Source organism: Microtus pennsylvanicus, chromosome 1 (assembly GCF_037038515.1).
Source record: "Microtus pennsylvanicus isolate mMicPen1 chromosome 1, mMicPen1.hap1, whole genome shotgun sequence".
NCBI classification, from domain to species: domain Eukaryota; kingdom Metazoa; phylum Chordata; class Mammalia; order Rodentia; family Cricetidae; genus Microtus; species Microtus pennsylvanicus.
In genome coordinates, this window is record NC_134579.1 from 38,737,856 (window position 1) to 38,759,270 (window position 21,415).

General features: G+C 42.3%; 2 protein-coding genes and 1 pseudogene across 6 annotated transcripts in view; 1 reads left to right on the top strand and 2 right to left on the bottom strand.

Annotated features, from left to right (window-relative positions):
• The window catches only part of Cmss1 (cms1 ribosomal small subunit homolog), a 292,336-nt gene that overhangs the window by 222,610 nt on the left and 48,311 nt on the right, over positions 1-21,415 (top strand). The window lies entirely within an intron of this gene.
• Filip1l (filamin A interacting protein 1 like) overlaps positions 1-21,415 on the bottom strand; it is a 241,563-nt gene that overhangs the window by 218,957 nt on the left and 1,191 nt on the right. The window lies entirely within an intron of this gene.
• On the bottom strand, positions 8,115-8,681 carry LOC142843872 (large ribosomal subunit protein eL18 pseudogene; annotated as a pseudogene).

Consider the following 21,415-nt stretch of genomic DNA (forward strand, 5'->3'; position numbering starts at 1 on the left):
TCACTTACTGATTGCTTACTGGCTAACAGACTTTGTTTACTCTACAGGACTGATTTTATTAAGTAGGGTTCAGTTGCATTTTCTCAATACTACAGTTTACATATTCACAAACTAAAGAGCCCAAGGAGATTCGGTTGCTTTTTCCAGTTTTTTAGGTAGCATACAAAACATTAGCTATGATATCAAACAAAGAAGTTTTCCATTCTTTCTCACTTAATAATACTTGCTAATATTTTCTTTTCACTAACTTAGTAGAAGAGATGATTGACTTAATTATAAGCCTTAAAAAAATTCATGGAGATGAAGACAAGACGCTCTTACTTTGTTTACTTCACGTGAAGTCAAACAAAAAGGATAGGTAGGAGAAACATTTCTAAAATAATCTCTCTTGCTTATGTTTAAAGCTGTGGAATTAGCCATTTCTGGCTATAGCTTTCTTTAGTATTTGGTATCTGTATAATGCTACTGATGCATAGTGCTTGAGGGGAAGGTGCCAGTCTATGGAAGTAGTATGCATGAATTCTTTTAAATATGTGTAGTGTTTGAATTCGTTGTTCCAAAATGATCTGGAAGAGAAGATATCCTGTGACTCAGCAAGATTTAGACCACTGGTTTCACAAGTGCTGGGGATGGAACCTAGGACCCTGCACCTTCTGGGCAACCATCCACTCTACTAAGCTAAACACAACCTCAGGTCCAAGGACAAACTTTTGAAGTGCCATGTTGTAGCAGAAACAACTGGGTTCTAGTCTTCGCGTTGGCATTTAGCGTTAGCAGACCGTGAAAAACAAGTCACCTCGTCCTTCACTTTATTCCAAGGATGTTGACAGAGGTTTCTATTCTGCCCAGTCCCCCAGCCATTCAGTCCCAAAGAAACACACAGAGATCTACAGTAATTATAAGCTGGTTGGCCTATTAGCTCGGACTTCTTATTAACTCTTACATCTTAAGTTAACCCATAATTCTTGTCTGTGTTAGCCACGTGGCTTGGTACCTTTTATCAGTGAAGCATTCTCATCTTGCTCTTCTGGGACTGGGTGATGACTACAGACTGAGCCTTTCCTTTTCCCAGCATTCTCCTATTCTGGTCACTCCATCTATGTTTCCTACCTGGCTACTGGCCAATCAGCATTTATTAAACTAAGACAAGTGACTAATTTTTACAGGGTACAAGACTATTGTCCCACAGTACCTGGACTGTGGAGTATAGGAATTATATTTAAGTAATCTTCCAAGTGCCTTCCAGCTCTGAACAAACTTGGAGGGGAATACAAGTTATTCTTTGGTACTCCAGCCAGCTCCTCTCTTGGTCTGGCTGCATACAGCCAGTTACTCTTATAGGTTCTCAGTGTTTGCTACCCATTCTTCATGGCTGCCTGTTTGAGCCTCATCTTTCTGTACAATGCTTGCTCCAAGGCAGTCGCTCCCTGGAAATACTCCATGAGTGCCACTTCCAGCAAGACCCCAGGTCTCTCTGTCCACATGGACCCACATGCAGCTGTTTGCTATTGGTTCTCCCCCAAGAACCAAATTTAATTGTCCTGCTCTTCGAAGTCTTTAAGATAGTCCAGGGAACATTAGCTCACTGAAATAATTGAAAACACCTTGCAGAAGAGGGCAGCTGGGGATGCGAGACTCGAATTCAGTCAGGCTGATCAGGGGTTTCTAGCGAAGAAGTTATTCATCTACCTTGTAACATTTTCCAGTAAATTTACACAAAGCAGTTCTGGAGGCATAGAGTTGGAAGCATGACAGGGCTGTGGACAAGTGTGGCTTGCCTAGGACCTCCTGATGGTAGATTGGTTTCCCCACCCCAGCCTCCTCCATCCTTAACACACACAGACGCAGACACAAACACACACACACACACACACACACACACACACACACACACACACACCACAAACACACATGAGCTCTTTCTCTGCTGTGCCAGTCTCTGGCTCTCTAAGGCCACACAGACCATCTTGTTTCACATTCTCTCAGTTATTTCCCTTTGACCTTAGGGCAAGTCTGAACAGGAGCTATGTCAGAAGGGAAGAACATACTGTATAAGGAGCCTATTCAAACACTAAGGGAGCCTGTTCAGTGAAGCTGCAAGAGTTCGCACTCTGCTACTTTCCTGGAGGTCTTTATGAGTGTGCCAGTGGTGACAGGTGCCCCCCAGAGCCGTTTGCCTCCAAATCAAGCAGAGCTCCCTTGCTTCCTTCATTCCACATGAGCTCTGATATATTTTAGGAGAACTTGAACTCAGCGCAGAGATTAAGCATGTGTAAAGTGACTTGTACTTATAAGTAATGTTAACTCAAGATCATTTGGGAAATATTACTATTAGAACTCTATCTTTAAGGAGCATATGAGTGGGTATGTATGTGTCTACTTCCTCCCATGTCGTAGTACTTGTCTTGTTACTCTGGCAAGCTGTTTGACAAAAGTAACTGATGGACACAGGCTTATTTTGGTTCAGAGCTGAAGACACAGCCAGTCTTAGGGGAAGTTGTAGAACCAGGAACTAGAGGCAGCACCATCAATCAGGAAGCAGCGTGCTGTGAATGTTTGTGCTGAGCTAGCCTTTTCTTTTTATACAGTCCAAACCCCCGCTAAAGGTACCACCCACATTTAAGGTGGGTCACAATTGTCGTACTCAGGAAGATCTCTCTTCATAGTGATTCTAAATCCCACCAGATAGACCAGGAAGATGAACCATCACACCCTCCAAAGCCGAGTACTTTAATGAAAGATCTCTTTGGAGAGCCTGTAGGTTCTCTTGTTCTGTAAAGGGAAAAGCAGCGTGAAAGCAGTGTAGCAAAGGAAGACTTTGCTTTAAAGATACTGTTTACCTTTCAAACAGTAAGCATTGGAAGTTACTCTGCCTCTGGGAATACACCCATGGTCTAACAGAAATGCCCAACATACATTAAAAACATCCGAGCTCCTTGGTTTTCCAGGAACTTGCATTCGAACTTAAGATAGCATCTGAAATTCCTGTTTCTGCCATTTCTGGAAGGAAATAAAAACAATACTAGAAACTAATTATTTCCTACTAGTACCATTAGGCATAAGTAACTTGTTTTTCTAGGCATTTTCCTTAGGAGAGAATCGTTTGCTTGGGTGATGTGGGTTCTTTTGCTCTGATCCCATGTTAGACTTGAGCGAAAACATGCATGGAGGTGAAGAGCTGAGGTTGTGGGGCCAAGTCCCCCCATTAGAATCATGATTTTTTTCAACTCTGTGTTCTAGACTTTTCCGTACCTTATCATTTTTTCCACATCTGAAAAATGAATATGAAGATAGTAACATCTTTCTCATGGTTATAATGATTAAGTGCTTTTCAAAAAAACTTTACTCCCAAAAGCACATGGAAAAACTGACTAATTTCAGAACACTTTAAAGTTAGATTAAAGCTTTTCATCTTACATTTTAAAATGTATTTTCATTATTAGGAAGTAGAACACAGTAAGTGTTCTATAACATGTCTATGTAAAAATTGCTTGTGGCTGAAATAACTCCTATTCTGCCCAAAGATGTCCTGATTAACACAGCATGGAAAAAGAGAAGCATGAAGGTTAAGAAGGAAAGACAGCTTGCTTGCTGTAAAAGCACTTCACGCACTAGCCCTTGATTGCTTAAAAATCTTTGGCATCATCTCCGGACACCCTGAAACCAGCAGCACTTCTACCTGTAACATGTCTTGAATTCCAGAAAATCTACATACCCTAAGACAGTGATGTACAAGACATATTAAGATATATATTTTAATATTTGTTTCATAAAATAATTTAATATTTAATAGATAAACTATTAATATTTTATAGATAAAATAATAGGTGAAAAAATAATGTGAATGTAGGTAGGTTCTTGGGCAGTTAAAATAGAAGTTGAAGTCTGAAGAATGACTTCACAACATCTGTTATGTGCTCATCTTAAAAAACATCGGCATGCTGATATGCACATCCTGGTTTAAAGGTCATAGCAAGGAAATTATGTGTTGAAATATGTTAATTCAAAGATACAGAAAGCATTGAGCAAAAAGCAACCTGTTATTATTATAGCTTTGCAATTCATAAATAATTATGCATATCATTTCAAGTTCTTTCTTGTCTTTACTATCTCTCTGCATTTGCTGTCCTTTAGAATCAGTGAAAGATCAGGAGAATATTTTAGCTTTGTAGAAGAAACCGTGGTCTCATCATTGGACTGAATAAGTTCAGATATAACTGCTGAGACTTTCCTCCTCTTTGCACGTTCATGTTTATTGTTCTTGCAATTACGACAGAAAGGTACTAGGACCAAAAGAGATGCCTATCAACAGATGGGTTAGTGATGAAAATGTGGTACATGTACAAAGCAGAATGCCACTCAGCCTTAAAGAAGATGAAGGGTGGGAAAACAGAGGAATTTGGAAAGTATAATGATAAAGAGGTAGCACAACCTCAGAAAGGAAAATGACACATTCTGCATCATATACAGACTCTAGTCTATGTACATAGGTGTGCACGTGCGTGCAATACAGCATTTTGAAGGAAAGAGCCAAGAAACGGAACAAGGCGGCAGGAAACACAAATGTAGGTGGAAGGAGTCAGTCCTAACAGTTTACGGAGTTTTATCTTTGCTTTTGTTTGTTTTGTTTTGTTTTTGTCTTGCTTTGCCAGATAAGTGAGTTCAACTCTATATGGTTGAAATAGCAAGAGCATTTTTAAAAAGTGATTGAAAAAAATCGGAATTCCCTACAAGTCATTATCACATATAATATTGGAATCTTACCATGAAAACCAACCATTGGCTAGAGCAGCAGGTGTCAACCTGTGGGTCAGAATGACCCTTTCACAGGGGTCGCCTAAGACCATTGGAAAACACAGATATTTACATTATAGTTTATAACAGTAGCAAAATTATAACTATGATGTAGCAATGAAAATACTTTTCTGGTTGGGGATCACCACAGCATGAGGTGTTAAAGGCTCGCAGCATTAAAAGGTTGAAAACCGAGGACTATTGTCTCTTTTAGAAATGACTTCCTTAAACTGGGAAAACATTGTAAAGGTCACAGATGATAAGAAAGACTATAAACTGCCTGCAATTAGGTAGTTTAAGATCTAACTCAAATTCCACGGAGAGCTGTGCTGGATTCCTCTCAAAGAGGATGTAAGAGTCAGTCATTCAGGACAGGCCATTTACCTTCACAAGCTAAAGAAGTTTTCGACGTGTCTGGCACTTTATCTGTTCAAGGCTTATTATTTGAAGAACTAAGATTTGGTTTCTGAGTTTTTCAGGTATTTCTTTGAGAGAGGGAACATACATGCTACTGCACACATGTAGACGTCTGTAGACAACCCACAGGAGTCAGTTCTCTCCTAGAATGGCAGGAACATCCCTGTGAGCCTCTCTAATGAAAAGACCTCTAAGGTGATCCAACTGCCACCTTCAGGAAGTCACTCAGTTTTTCTAAGCCTTGTTTTCATATTACACAGAAAAAAAAGTAATGATGTTTCTACCTGCCTAAGGTGATATTCAAGTAAAATAATGAGTAGGGAGGAGCATTTGAGCTCAGAACACTTGCCAGGTTGTTCATTCCATAAACCCTTACATAAATGTCTACATTTTATCAGATGCTGCCCTAACAGTAAGGATAAAGTTAGATAAGATTGTTTCTAGCTGTGGACACATAGTTTACCAAAAGGAGACAGACATGTGAACTACTTAAATGCAATGAGATATATTAAGAGTACAAAGGTAGAACCTTCCCAGTATGGCTAGCTGTATGACTGGGTTGTTGACGCAGAGTGAACAAAAGACTTGGATTCAAGAAATTCAGATACTGTGGTGTTATGAATAACATCCATGTTCCGGTTGAGCCTCCTCCCAACAGGAGGGAACTAGGGAAGGAAAGATGGGGTCGTGCTGCCAAAGTCCTTCTGAAGTCATGAATAGGAGTTAATAGGTGTCAAAATTGGGTAGTCCAGTGGGGCATGGGCAGATGGCCCAGCCCTTGAGAGAGTTCAGATAGTTGACATGTTCATGTAAAGGAGGCAACACAGTGGGCTGGAAGAATTCTATCAGCTCAGGATTGAACATGGACTCCATGACCCTGGGGCAAGCCTGTTTAAGAGGCTGAAAGTTTGTATGTCCTTGGGGATGGTTGGCCAGGAAATGGAACAGGAGTTGCGAGGCTTCTAAGAAGGGTAGCGTGAGGATTCGATAATAACAATATAGGTCATTTTAGATATCTTATCAAAAGACTATGTGGAGTTATCAGTCGTCTGAACTGTACAGGCTGTAAAGCCATAATATGTAATTATGATATATAATACATAATGAGACTGCTCATTATTTCAGGTCACACAGGAAGTTCATATTAAATCATTGATCCCAGAGCAGCCTAGCTGCAGAGCTGTGTTTTTCAGTGTACTGTATGCTTCCAGAGAGATCCGGAGAGCACCTGAGGGAAGTATGAGAAAACAGGGACAAATGCAGTTAGGAGGAGAGTATAGGAGACGGGGGGGGGGGGGGGGGGGAACTACTCACATACGCGTGGTTGAGAATGTCCAGACTATAAAAACCAAGATTGTTGACCTGTGGTGGAGGCCAAAGCCTGTCAAGGTTAATAAGTGCTTTGTTGTAGGCTCAGGTGTAACCTCTGTGGAGAGGGCATTTTGATACCAGTCTGAGACAGTTCTCCCCATTAGCAAAGAAATGAGCTTTCCCTGACTCTTCATTCCTGGCAGTGATCATCTGAGGCTCACTCACATCGGTGCCTGTTAGGTCCAAAACATGTAGAGAAGAGAAGGAAGTATGGATGGTGCTGGCCTCCAATCTGAGCGTAGGGTTGAGAGCATGTCAGACTAGGCAGGGCCCTAGGAGACCTTGCGAGCTGGATGAAGAATACACCATGGATCAGCATTTCCTGGTCATGGGTTCCAGTCTGTCTCCTTCCTCCTTGCCAGCCAACCCAGTGCCCTGCTTCCTTTCACAAAGGCGGGCATTTTCAGTGCTCCATGTGAAGAAGCAGCCCCCACTGCCCAGCAGCAAGAAGCCCACTAAGGGCACAGGCCAGGACCAGAGCTCTGGAAGGAAACATTGCTATTTGACAAGAGGAGATGTTCCACTATACAGCAAGGTAAAAGTGGCCTCAGGTCAGAAGCAGCAGCGGGTGACCAGCTAACGAGAAGCTCATTTCACAGCCTCCATCTCACCGAGTACGCCCACTGGGATTCGTGATTGTGGAGGAAATAAACACATCCTTTGGAATAACATGCATGCAGTCTGACCCATTCTCTCACAGGCCCAGAGTGGTGGGTGGATAAACAAATGCTCTCAGAAACAGCGTAATACGTGGAGAAAAGTGGAAGAAGTCTTAAAAGCCTTCATTTGCAGCTGGGTGTGGTGTCATGCCTGTAGTCCCAACATTCATGAAACTGGGCCAGGAGACCAGTGAATTCAAAGCCATTCCAAGCTACATTCTTGAGGCCTTACCTTAAAGGAAGGAAGGGAGGGAGGAAGGAAAGAGTGAGCAAATCTCCCATTTGCATAACATGCTCACAGAAGAAGCCTGAGTGAGTGTGTGTGTGTGTGTGTGTGTGTGTGTGTGTGTGTGTGTGTGTGTGATGGTACTGGATATTGAACCCAGGGTCTTCCATATATTATGCTAACATTCTACCACTTAGCTCTACCCTTAGCCCCTTTATATTTTGAGACAAGGTCTCACTACCTGTTACCCAGACAGGACTCAGAATGTCAGTCCTCTGCCTCTGCCTCCAGAAGTGCCTATGAGTGCAGGGATGTACTTCCAGTTCCTGCTTCTCCTTCCCTTGAATCAAGCCAGAATTTTTCTATACCTCTCCTGTAATCTAATTAATATTCTATATTATTTTATCATTTTAATTAGAAAAATTCCTGTCTTGGTTTGTGTTCAGTCACTTCTCAATGCTTGCATGAACAATGTACCCATGGACACTAATTCTCCTCAGTTCTTAAGGTTTCTTCCCAGCTGCTAAAGATGCAGTTTGCAAATCCAGTTTTTTCCTTTGGCGACTATCACATACAATTGCTTTTTAAGTACATTTGTATTTTTTCAACATCCAAAGCTTTTTTTTTAATAACAGTAAGATCCAGAGTTAGTTTTTGTAGCTGAGCCTGGCCCTTCTGCCTCTGGCATGTTCAACCTTCTGGTCCGTGGAGCGGACATAGGGTTTGATATGGCTGTGTGGGATTCCTGGAGCCTTGTCAAAATGCCAGCACAACCTCTCAGCCCTTGTGAGGTCCAGACAGGAGCATAGTGCCACGGCCCTTGGGAGACTCCAAGGCCAGTTGGTCAAAGGTGAGGATCTTACCCACAGCCTTGAAGATGCAACTTCAGGCCCGGCCGCTTACCCGCAGTGCACACGCCTTCAGCTTGGGCACTTCAGGAATCCTCACATCATCTGTGACTGTCCCCACAACCACAGCTGTCTTGTTTTCTTGGCCAGGAAGCTTCATCTTTGGATCATCCGGGACAGGGACAGAGGTGGCCAGTTAGTATGACTCATGAATAATCATTTCAGCACAACCCGATTGAATGTGGAGTTGGTTCGCCTGGCCAGAAACCTGTACAGCTTGACTAGCAGCCACAGGTAGGTTTTCTGGCTCTTGGGCTCCTTGTGCCGAACTGTTCGGTCCTTGTTGTGGCAAATGTCAGCAACCATGATAGTGCCTCCTGCTTGGCCAGGTCCAGGAAGTATATATTTGTATTTTATTACACTTCTGTGAGACAAGAGGCAGGGGTGCACATCACAGTAGCCTGTGGAGGGCAGAGGACAACTCTTGGGAATTGGTTCTCCTTCCACCATGTGTGTCCCAGAGATCAGACTCGAGTAAGTAATCAGGTCTGGAGACAAGAACCTTTACCCCAGCCATTTACTTGGCCCCTAGGGTATATATTGTTTAAAGTGTTTTGTAATGTTTCAAGTGTGTAAGGAAGGGTGTGGGAAGATTCTTCTGTTTAGGAATGTCCCTAAGTCTTCCTCCAGCCAAGCTCTGCTAGGGCGGAACCTGTTGGCAAGAGCAGTTCAAAGGAAAAAGCAATGTCCTACCCTCTGTTCTGCAGCCTACAGGTGCTAGTGGAGGAAGAAAACGTGTGTGGTGAAGGCATGAGGTGCTCGCCGCCATAAAGAAAAGGCGTGGACCAACTGACAGGGTGTAGCCTTCTGGAACAACCCTCCTCAGATTTTATAGATTCTGTGCACTCTGTCACCCAGGCCAGGTGTGCTTAAAGGGAAGCTCATGACCTGAAGTCTCAACACATAGACAGAGTCATTGGGCCCTTCTGGAGGGGGGGCTCATTTGACCAAGGGGAGGGTAACAGGATTAGGGAACAGTTGAAATGGCCAGAATTTAGATCCCTAAGATTGGGGCAGAGCAGTTTGCTGGACAAAGCCAGTCCATTCTAAAGACTTTTGTTGCTCCTCTGAAGAGTGCCACACACAAACTAGTCTCAGCTGTTCTGCTGTTAAATGTGAGAATGAATGGATGACTGACGATTTACATTCTTGAGAGGTTTATTCCGCGTGCGTGCGTGCATGCGTGTGTGTGATAATCTGATTTGTTCTCCTATGTAAGTTGGATTTGCCAATTTCATAGATAACACCAACCATTCTTACCTTTGAGTAAGAAGGAATGGGCAGGATAGGACTTAAGTTGGAATGGGTAAATGGACATTTGCACGTCTAGGTAGGAAACCCTAGAATGGTGACTTCAGGGCCTGTTATAAACCACCCCTGGGGAAGTTCAGACAGGAACACACTTGGGTTTAGCATAACTAGCCTCCTGCAATAAGCATTCTTGTTGCATTAAGATGATCCCACAGAAAAGTCTATACCCTCTACAGTGTTGGCAGCATTAACCATGAACCAGCTGATCTTCACGAGGCAGCCTTTATTACTAATGAGAACCACAAGCCTGCTTCTGCCACACTGCCCAACAGCTTATTTAATCCCCCACCCCTGCAAGCCAAGAGGTTTTCAATTTAGTTGAAGCATCTATTTATACCCCTAATTTCCCTATGGGACCAGAGGCCATGTCACCAAACTGGGTAGCTTCTCACTTCCCTGCACTAAAGCTGGTCTCTATGGGGTTCCTGCCACAGTCGTGGTGCAGCTGAGGGCCATGGAACATTTCCCTCAGGCAAAGCACTGGGATGCCTGGCTGGAGGTTCCTTTGCTGGACAGCTGTCACTGACCTCTGCCTGAAGCAAGAAACAGAGCCAGGATGGCACAGCTTTGGTCACATTCAGCCAGTTAACTGCATCAATTGTCTTTATTTGTTTATTCAAGAACTCTGAGCTGCCTTTTTTAACAAGAAATTTGAACCACATTTTGTTTGAGATACTCCAGAGAGATGTAGCAATGCGGTTACCATTTTATAAACTTTTAAATGAAACCATTAGCAGCACACAACTTTGTTTAAAGAACAAGAGCTTGGAGAACAGACCTGTCTCCAAGACCCGGAAGACAGTGAGCAAGGCAGAGGAGGATCCTGTGCGGAGCCAGCAGCCAAAGCTCGCTTTGCATGGCCGGGAACTCAGTGTCAGTGTGACAGCCTCTTCCCATTTTGCAGGAGTTGGTGGATTTGGCCCTGCTGCTCTCATGATTCACACCAATGTTTCTACCTCTGTTGTTTCTTCTCTCTGCCACAGCCAAACCTCACCAATGCTTCCTTCTAGCCTTTCTGCTAACATGTTAGCCGACCTTTGTTTTTCTTTCTCCCCACAACTCCATTTACGTTTAGAGCGTTCTCCATTCGCAAGTTGTTTTCCTTACAGTAGTTAGTTGGAGCATTCTCTTCTCAGTGACTTAGAAAAAGTTCCATAAACATTCCTGTAAAAGATTTAGAGATTTATACCCTCATCAATTTTCTAGACTATTGGCAAACATTGTTTGGTAGACAGTATGGTTCTCACCAGGGAGTGTGGTTGAAATCATCTACACAGTGACGCATCTAGTTCCCAGTCATGCAAAACAATAAGACGTAAAGAATTTAAACTAAGAGCTTTTTGACATGTATTTTGGAAAAGTCAGTTATCTTCCCAGAAATCCATTCTTTTGGAGTACATAGATTTCATATCTAACAGTTTCATAGTTTTCAGGGAAGATTGTGGCTAAAATGTTGACTAATTCTAGGGCAAAGGGACATTCAGGCTTAATAGTCATGTACCGGGGGAGTTAAAGGACTGGGAGATTACCGAGATTTAGCCTAAAGCACAGCAGTTCTCTTATACCCTTAAGCAGCCCTGACATGGTATTTCCTGGAGATTAATGACAGTCTGAGTTAATGGACTGAAGGAGGGCCATTAATCCCTGCACAAAGGTAGTTCTGAAAGTAGCAATGAGAAACAACTGGTAGGTCAAGGGCACTGGATCCCAGGAGATGTCTCAGGAGATTACTTACTTTCAGAAGCCATCCTTACCATGGTCTCGCCCTTCTCTACAGGGCATGCCTCAGCCTCGGGTTCTCGCCATCCTGGCATGCAAGCACTGTTTTGTAAGTAGTTTGTAACCTTTGTTTTCATCAGACAGAACTTTTTAATCAATAAACTACTTCATCCCACTGAGAACTCAGCAATGTTATCATCTTATAAGTTACTCTTCACATATAGCTTTTACCATCATAAACATGGTGGATAGAGCTATGCTTGGGAGTCCAGAAACCAAGGCAAACAGGATTATATTAAAGAGTTAAATGTGCTGTGCATAAGATACCCAGGAAAATCTGGAATGTAAATGCATGGGTGGAGTTGAGGGAGCAAACACAGACACCACATTGATCAACCAAAAGAGCTTGCCCATCCAAAGGATACAGTGACTACTCAGTCCTGTCAGGAACTGTTATAAGCAAAGACTACAAGCTTCCAAACAGCGAATTACATAATTGAAGATAAAGAATGGCAGGCCAATTTCCATGTCTTTCTCCAGACCAGCCTAGGCTTGACTAAAGTATACTAGCCAGGTTTGTTAATCTCGGGATTAGGCAAGGTATAGTATTACCTCCCAACAAGAAAGTCTCAGATAATAGAAAAGCATGGAAACTGGAAGTGCGTGTGTGGTGTGTGTGTGTGTGTGTGTGTGTGTGTATGTGTGTGTGTATCAGAGGCTTCACCAAGAAACTCTTTGGGGTCTTTAGAACATTTGAAAGTTGCAACTTTTCTCTTAGTTGGAAAATGCTCTGCCTTCATGAATGTGTCTTATCTCTAAGCGTAAGCGTGCGCCCTTGGTAAGGGTTCATCTGCCTTCATGCACGTACCTCATGTGTAATCATGCATCCTTGGTAAGGGTTTGCCTGCCTTCATACATGCGCCTCACATGTAAGCGTGCATCCTTAGTAAGAGTTCACCTGCCTTCATGCATGTGCCTTATGTGTAATCGTGAGTCTTTGGTAAGGGTTCGCCTGCCTTCATGCATGGGCTCGTGTGTAAGCGAGCGACCTTGGTAAGGGTTTTCGGGATCCAGAAGCTTGCTCCCTTATCTGGGAGAGATGTTGCTCACCTTCCCGCTTTGCATGTCAGCTTCCCTGTGAGTCCAGAAAACGCCTTAAACTCCATCCAGTGCATTAAGTTATTCTGCTAATTCTGACCTAAGACTCTGATCCTTGCAGTATGCTTTCGTATATTTGGAACAATTAAGATACCAAAAGTTATTTTGCTGCTTAAAAAAATAATAACTCTGCTGACTAATAAGACAACAGACCTATGCTAAGGTAAGCTAAGAAAAGATGTTTTCTGGTCAGTTAAGTGAAAAGCACAAATACAGAAGTTCCATTAAAACAGTGACTGGAGGGTGGGAAAGATGGATCAGAGATTAAACATTCACTGCTCTAGCAGCAGATCCAGATTCAATACCCAGCACCCACATGCAGGCTCACAGCCACCTATAACTCCAGTTCCAAGGGATCTGACACCCTCTTCTGACTTAACATATATGCACACACGTACACACACACAAATGGAGGCTGGCTTCTTGCCACTAACATCCCTGATCTAACTCTAAAAGCTTTCTTCCTTACAGATTTGGAGACTGCCAGAGAGAGAGATGTTTAGCTACCTGTTCAAATGGGTGGTGCTACTATTTTAGCACTGCAAGGGCAGGTGAAGTTCTTCACACGCTTCCCTGCTATTAAAAAAACCTTATTCCCACCACCAGCTACAACACTTTGGGAGAGCAGACCCTGAACCTTGCCTGGGCAGCTCAATAGAACCAACCCTGAAGTTGTGAGTATGGGAGAATTGTCCCCATTACTCATCTGTAATGTAGTGACATATCTGGGGAAAGATGCCCTCTCCCCACCAGCCTCTGAGGCCCTGAGGTCATAAGAGTGGGAGAGCTGCCCTGTGACTGACCTGGGCAACACCATAGAGCCAACCACACTGGTGGATATGCTGTTCCTGAAGGGGTAGGTGTGGGAAAACAGACCCCAAGGACATGATAGTGGGGGAACAGGCCCCACCCCTTGCTCAGTGCCTCACGGGGTGAACAAGCCAGAGCAGGGCAGGAGAGCTCATCCTGGTAGTGAGGACAAGGGAGAGCTGGAGGGCTGACCCACCCTGCACCTACCAAGGCCAGAAGCAGGGCTGTGAGTTGGCCCATCCCATCATCCACCCCATCTGAGGTCTGCTGGAGCATGTAAAGGAGACAGTCCTGCAGACCCAAAGTGGCGGGAACTCCACAACACAGGGCAACAGCAGCGTAGCCAAGAGGAGTTCCAGTGAGGGACCAGCATTGATAGTGTAGCAGAAACCAGAGGATGCGAACCAGACCAATGACTCCTTGCAATGATCACTTGCAAGTAAAGATACCTGGGTAAAACGGTTTTACTGCGTAACTCAGTGTGTCACACCACAGCTTCCATGATAAGAGTGATTTTTCTATTTTTTTTCTTTTTTTTCTCTTAAATTTTATTTAATTTTATTTGGGAGTAGAGGGTGGATATGAATGGATGGGGAAATGAACGGGATGGAGATGCATGATGTGAAAGACACAAAGACTAAATAAAAAAGAAAGTTTTAAAAATCTTGTTTTCTATGTAGTTGACTGGGGTGAACCTGGTTGGACTTCTCAACTGAAACTGCCTTGAGGAAATGAACTATCCATATGTAGGTGGGACATAACCAAATTATGTGCCAAAATAATTAGATTATTTAGCTCATGATTGCAGCTTTAGGATTCCATCTGGGGAAATGGAAATGACTGAGCACATATGCATTTGAGTTGAAGTTCTCCTTTCGTAGGCACTCTGGCCTCTTTTGACACTGTGTTGCTCACTTCGCTGCCTTTGAGAGCAGCAGCCCCACTATGATTTGAACTGGTGCTTCTCGTCCTCGTGTTTGGCAGGTACTTAATGCATCCGTACAGCCGTTCTGAAACCCGATCCGCTCATTAGAGACGGGGTAGTAAAGCTTGCTACCTTGTGTGTACAAATGCTGTCTTTCCAAATTAGAAAAGAACTAAATAAACCCTGTGGAGGTGCCTTGTTCTAAAGGGCGTAATTCAATGCCCCACTGCCGACATTCTTCTGAGGTAGATTACATAAATAACCACTGCTGGACGAAGTCCTTTCACATTCTCGAATGATTTGAACACATTTGAAAGTTTTATTGTCTACTCAGAATCCTCTGGGTTGTGAGGCTTAAATTATCTTTTTTTTTTTTTGAGTATTGGAGCATCCATTATACAATTTACATTTTAGGACAGAAGCAAGAGAATGATATTGAGAAAGAAAATTATGTGCATGAGGCCAGAGATTATCAAAGGAAAGAAAATGGTATTTCTGCTCTTTAACATCAGTCAAGGAAATTGCTGGTTTGTTTTTAATAGCTGACTTCCTGGGGATTTTCTTAGTGACCAATACATGAAGTTTGGCTTCCTAAACTCATCCCTCTTGGCAGGTGCGTAGAGTCTGGAGCCATGGTTCATACGTTACGGTCCAAAGAAAGCACCATTCGCATGTACTTCACTTACCACCCAGGGCTTCTCCAGTTGCTTCAGGAAGTCGAAGTTTTTGTGTGTGCATATGTTTTATGGTTTATAATATTTATCAACTTCTCAGAAGGGCCTCATATACCACATTTTCAAGACTGGATTACTTAGACCCAGCCTATAGCATGATGATAGTTTCCTGTGCTTAGCAACGGTGGTGATGACAGCACCTGGTCATTAAGGACTTTTATGTCATTACATGTGCTCACTACTTCTCAGTTCCCCTTTATTGCCCTCAACAAAGGCAGGTTTAGTCATTATCCCCATTTTATAGTTCAGAAAACTGAAGACTTTGAGGTTAAGTGGGTGCTAAAGACCAAATGGAACTGAAATGAGAATCCAGAGTGCCGTCTGGGAGAACCCATGCTCCGGGCATGATGCAGTGTGCTGATGAACTCATCTGATTAGGTTCATTCTGACTTTGATTTTATGTGATATTCATGTATTCAACTCAAACAGTCCTTTCTCTGTTCTAATGTTTGGGCATGGTTCCATATCTACATGCTAGTATGTTACAATTCCAACATCAACATCAGATTGTAGGGTCCAGAATACTGTTTGGCACATCATTTGTTTGCAATACATGTAGGAGGCAAAGGAACAAGCATATGCCCTTTCCAGGCTTGGCATGGCCTGCTTTTGTGATATCCCTACACTAGGTACAGTGTGTGGCATTAGTGGCAGCAACATTGGTGGCTTTTGATCTTTAGAGATTAGACATGCAATAGTGAGTGTCTAACAAGTAAAATCAGATCAAATTCCTTTGTAACTGTTGTCTGGAAGCCAGCGGCTTTGGCCAATCTCTCTACAGGAAAGCAGCTTTGTGAAGAAAAATCTTTGCATAGCTAATTGCCCTGTGCCTTTTTCATTGGACAGTGCTGTCTTAACAGTCAGTATTACACAAAAGATGTTTAAAGATGAATGTCCAGGGATTCTAAAGGCGGATCAATTTTACTATCTTAAAAACAAGCACACACCTATTCCCCTTCAAATAAATAAACAACTCCAAGTGGTCCATACCAACAGCACTTGCCCTCCCTCACTTTCGGAATCCATATACAATCTTATGTCCTTACCTCTCACCGAAGAAAATGCCTTTTAGCAATAGGGAAATTTTGCTATTATAAAAGCATAGTTAGGAAGAAATACTCACTACAAAGTGTGGATTTTCTTTGGACTCACGCCTAAATGTGGCTCATCTTACAGAGGCTGACTCTGCTGTCCACACAGATCGTTTTGGCCAAATATGCAGACTATCCATTGGTCTCTGTTTTTTTTTCTCCAATACTTGTGAGGCTGTTAACATATCTTAATATACTATCACAATGTATCATTCAGGCCACTAATATCGTTTAGTGCAACCATTATCATCATTAAGACCATTAATATTCAATGTAATTGATGTCAGCTAGGCTGAGAGCATCACTTAGGAGCTTTTACAGCAGTTTGACATTACTACAGGATCTTAACTTGTGATCCTGATTTGGAATAATTTTTTTTGTTACAGTCAGTGATGCATTGACTACAACACAATTTTTGCTCTATGCCACAGGTGGGTGGAAAGCACAGGTATAATGTTCTTTTCAAATGCTAATTTACAAAGAAGTTGTCTCAAAATGTAGACTTGGTTCTAGGATGGAGCCTGAGATTCTGCATTTGAAACATACTGTTGAGTGATACCTACACCCCTCATCTGCTAAGAAATTTGAGCAGTGGAAAACCAGAGGACAGTCTTGAACACTTGACATAAGCATTGTCTTCCTGTAGTTGCTTTAAGCATATATCTGGCTTTAGTAAACATTTACATGAAAGGCAGCAAGAGAACGTCTCTACATACATGGAGCCCTAGTTTGGGTTATTGTCAGGGAGAAGCGGGGCCTGCCATCATACCGCTTACCAAGTTTCATTAGCAGCTCCTAGACCTCCAGTGCGAGGAACAGGGAAGCTCAGTAAATAGACAGTTTACCAAATTCCACCCACGTGTCTCCCTGAACTAGAAGACTGCTTGTATTCGGTGTTACAGCACGCCCCGTTTTCTCATGAATGAGTCCTTTACAAAAATAACCTCTGCGCCTTCGTCGTGTCTTATTATCGCTCTTCTTTCAGAGGGTCTCACTCTGGGATTTCCCGACACAGTCCCACCTCCTAGGAAACTCTTCGGTCCTAGATGTGCCTCCCCCATTGATCACCCTACCTCCTTTCTTTTCTCAAGTTGGACCCAAGCACCAGGTTCCAGCACACCTTTTTGTTCAGTCTCCTAAGTAACACAAATGTGTCTTTGAACTGATGGAACAGACACTCTGACTTGGGTGCAGGCCCATACAGGACACCTGAATTTTAGAAGTTGCAGAACTGGGCTTAAGACATTTTTGAAAGGCTTTGCTATGGCTTGCCTTCCCTTCCCTTGCCTTGCCTTGCTTTGCCTCTTTTCTTTGCACTCTGTACCTAAAGGGAATGAATTCACAGAGGATAAACTGTCTCCATCTGTAAAAGTTCAAATACTGAATCACAGTTCAGTATTGTCACACAGCCTTATTTGTCCTTATGGCGTCCTCAGTAGTCATATGCCATGCATGAGAAATAGAATGTAGGCTGTATTAATGGGCAGTAGCACAAATATTTATACACTATACTAATTCAAGTCAAAGTTTATAGAATTTGTAGAATGTTTACATAAATTATATATATTATATATTTTTATAAAAAGTTTATAGAATTTTATCTATCCTATAATATTATAACTAAAACCCATTCAAGCAAAAATTATTATATAAATGACCGATACTTTAAAGCAAATCCTAAATAATCTTAATTAGATTTAAAGAAGTGTTTCGATCTTATGTTTGTTTAATTTGAGTTAATCTCACTACATTACTCAGGATGGCTTGGAACTCATGACCCTCCAAGCCTCCAGAAGTCCCATCTTTATATTGCACGCTTCTCACACAACATTAGTTATTTATGCCTTAGTTGTAAGAAAATAGGATATATTTTTTTTTACATTTTGAACTATTAACTGCACCTGCTTAGGATCTAAACACAAAGTGGAAAACATAAGGCTTAACCCCACATGCTCCCTGATCAAATGCAAAGTTTCTTAAAATAGCTGCATGTGGATAGCGATATGAGGAACAGCTGGTGTCACTGGTGTCCCCGGGCCCAACCTGCCAGGCTCATACTGCCGCCAGGCTCTGCTCTGTTTCTTGCCCTTTCTGGGCCAGCTGCAGCAGCTTGGAGGAGAAGCCCAGAAGCAGCTTCACTTTATCCATTTGCTATGCTCTCCTGATTCCAGTTTTATAGCCATGACACCCCTAAATCCATCTTGATGATCTAGGATTCCATTCCAACCCATAAACTGGAGAGAAATTCATCAAAACATCTCCAAAATTATAGCAAACTGTAAATAAGAGTACAAAAAAAAAAGAAAAGAAAGAGAAGAAAAGAAACCCGGGAGATGAGGTCTTGTGGTTTTCCTTGGTCACAGCTAACAGCTAGCGCTGGCTCATTGTGGTGCCGTGCACTCATTTGTGTGTGTCAGCAGCTGTGGTAGTGTGTCTGAAGGTGTTTCCTTCTGCGGCAGAGAGGTTTCACTGTGGAAGGCAGATCAGCTCTGAATGTAGACAGCACACCATCTCCTGAACTCCAATCCAAGACGGAACATAAAATAAAGGAGGTACCCGGGTGAGCAGGAGCGGCCATCTCTGCTGCCTGACCTCAGGGGCAGCGTGACCAGCCACCTCCCATCCCCGTGCCTTCTCACCACAATGGACTGATTCCTTCTTAAACTGGGGGCCAAAATAAATCCCTTCCCTTAGACTTCTTCTGTTGGGTATTTTGTGACAATCAGGAACGTAACTAACAGAGCGGCAGGAGCGGCAGGTCACCCGAGAGACCCACATTCACTTCCTGACTGCTTTGTGCAGCTGTACCCGCTGCGGTGTAGTCTACGCACTTAGCACCGTCTCGTGGACAGGATTTGTTGCTTCTCCACAAGGACCCATCTGTCTTTCCCAGAAGCAGGATCTAGAATAAGGGAGTCTGATCTACTGTGTCAGGGTTTTATATTGCTAGACTGGAGGTAGTAACCACCACTTTAAATTCTATTTGCTTTTTCATGTAACTGAAACTAACATTCTCTGTTATCATTGTCCCAATCAGTGACAGGGTTTTTTTTTCCAATTCTGAAAGATACGATAGCATTTCTTAACTCTTATCAAAATATGTTTTATTCTATACTGTAGTAGAAGAGGTAAGGTGAGAGTTAGCCACCCTAGTTACCCAGCATCTACACACACACACACTCACACACACACACACACACAAACAAAACAAAACAGTACCCTCTTTAGGAAGGAAGCAGAACTCTCAACTAAAGAGCCAGGGGACATTCTGGTCTCAGGAAGATGGGGACATGAAAGGTGATGTTGTAAGAGGTGCCGAATATCTCCCTGTTGCTTTGGTTTCCAGTGTACCAATGCCATCCTCAGCCAGTAGGTACCTGCAGGGTATGATACTCATGTGGAAAGTTTAGAGTTTTCTATTAATCTTCCACTTAAAAACTTACTTTGAAGGTCTATATCAGACAAAAGAATGATGGGACTAGCCCCTTGAATATCTAAATCCAAGTCTGTGATGTGCTGAGCAAGAAATGATAATATCTACTTCCTATATTGCATAGGATCAAATCGCTCATATGTGAGTTCTATGAACAAAATCAAACATTCTGTAAGTGTGATGCCATAACGTTTCCATAACCGGGGGGGGGGGGGGGGCAGCACAGTAGTGCGGTGTGGGCACAATGATCCACTCTCACACCAGCATAAACATCTTGAGCATCTTCACTAGGAAACCCTGTTGTCTAAGAAGTTATAGTACAAATTTGGCTCTAAAGTGTTCCTTAAGCACATCCTGTCTGACCCAGTTCTGAGAAAGCAGACATTATCAGTAAGTGAGCATTCTGTCTAGCATCTGTTGTGTTCATGATCTTCTAGTATTCGTGCAAAATGTGTATTCCAGCTTGATTATTTGATGCCGGGATGGTTTCTGGAATCGTTTCCTTATCTTATAGATACTGAATAACATTTTCAGAAAAGGTAAACATTTCTGGTTCTTTTAATCAGAAATGAAGTCAAAAATACTTAATCATGGTAAACAATATGCACAGTATACTAGTATTTAAATCTCTAGTGAATTCTTTCTACAAAGGTGGTCACAGCATTTGTTTCATTGACTACTGAAGCCTTAATAATCCTCATGGGGCCTAGGACAAAAGCATTCCAAATAGTGGATGGATGGATGGACAACTGAGGCTACAAACTCTTTACTATGAAATGTTATCCCTGACATTAATAAAACAGCATTATTCTTTGTTCAGTGTGAACAGTTACTAAATGCTTATAATCACTAATTCTAGACTACAAAAATAAACATTTTAAAACATTTTAGTGCATCATGCTATGCAAAGCATCCTTGATAATGAAAGTTTGTTTTAGACTAAGATAAAGTATAATATGAACTCTGTTCTGAAGGAAAGAATAAAAGGCTCATTTATTTGGGGATTTTCCCATCCTTGGACCTGCCCAACTCTTGGCAAGTTGCGCTCTCAGTCTCTCCAAATACATTGTCATTTTGAAGCCACGATAAAATATATCTAGTTACAGTGCTTCTGCCTGAGGCTAGTACTTGACTGAAATTCTAGTTGAGTGAGTTTAGAAAGAGACAATTATACATGAACTTTGGTAGATGCTAAGCTCTAAGAATAAATAACTGTCCTTTTCTCCCTAACCAGTGCTTCTCTTTGCCCCAGCATTTTTTTCAGTGGTTTTGCTTTGGCTATAATCAGAACCCAAACCTCGCATCATTTTGGGAAATTGCACAGGAAAGTCTCCTCAGAGGAGATCTGTGTTAATTACACTACATACTTGTTTTATTATTTGTTTTTGAGAAAATGGAAATAGCATGTTAAAATTATTGATGCTTCTGGAATATGTCGGTATTAAAAACTATCATGTTGCTGGAGCTAAGCATGAGGAATGTCTCATAAGTGACAACTGATAACTACAGAAAGAACTAGTTACTTGGAATATTTGTTTCTAAGGGGTTGACAGATAGGACTGTGTCATCATAAGAAAGGCATTTTATCTGCAGCAATAGGAGCATTGCCTTAAGTACACTACACCATATTCTCCCCTGTGCAGATCTCATATACCATGGAACATGTGGTGTAGTTTGGCAGTATTTCCATTGTACCTGTTCTGATGTTTCCTGACACTTTTTAAAAGATGTGATCATTTGGTTACTATGAAAGGAGAATGCATAAATAACACTCAAGCATCTTAAAATGAGCATAGGCCTCTGTTAAATGAGCTTCTAGTCTATATACGAAATTTCCTAGCCGTCCAACACCTTACATA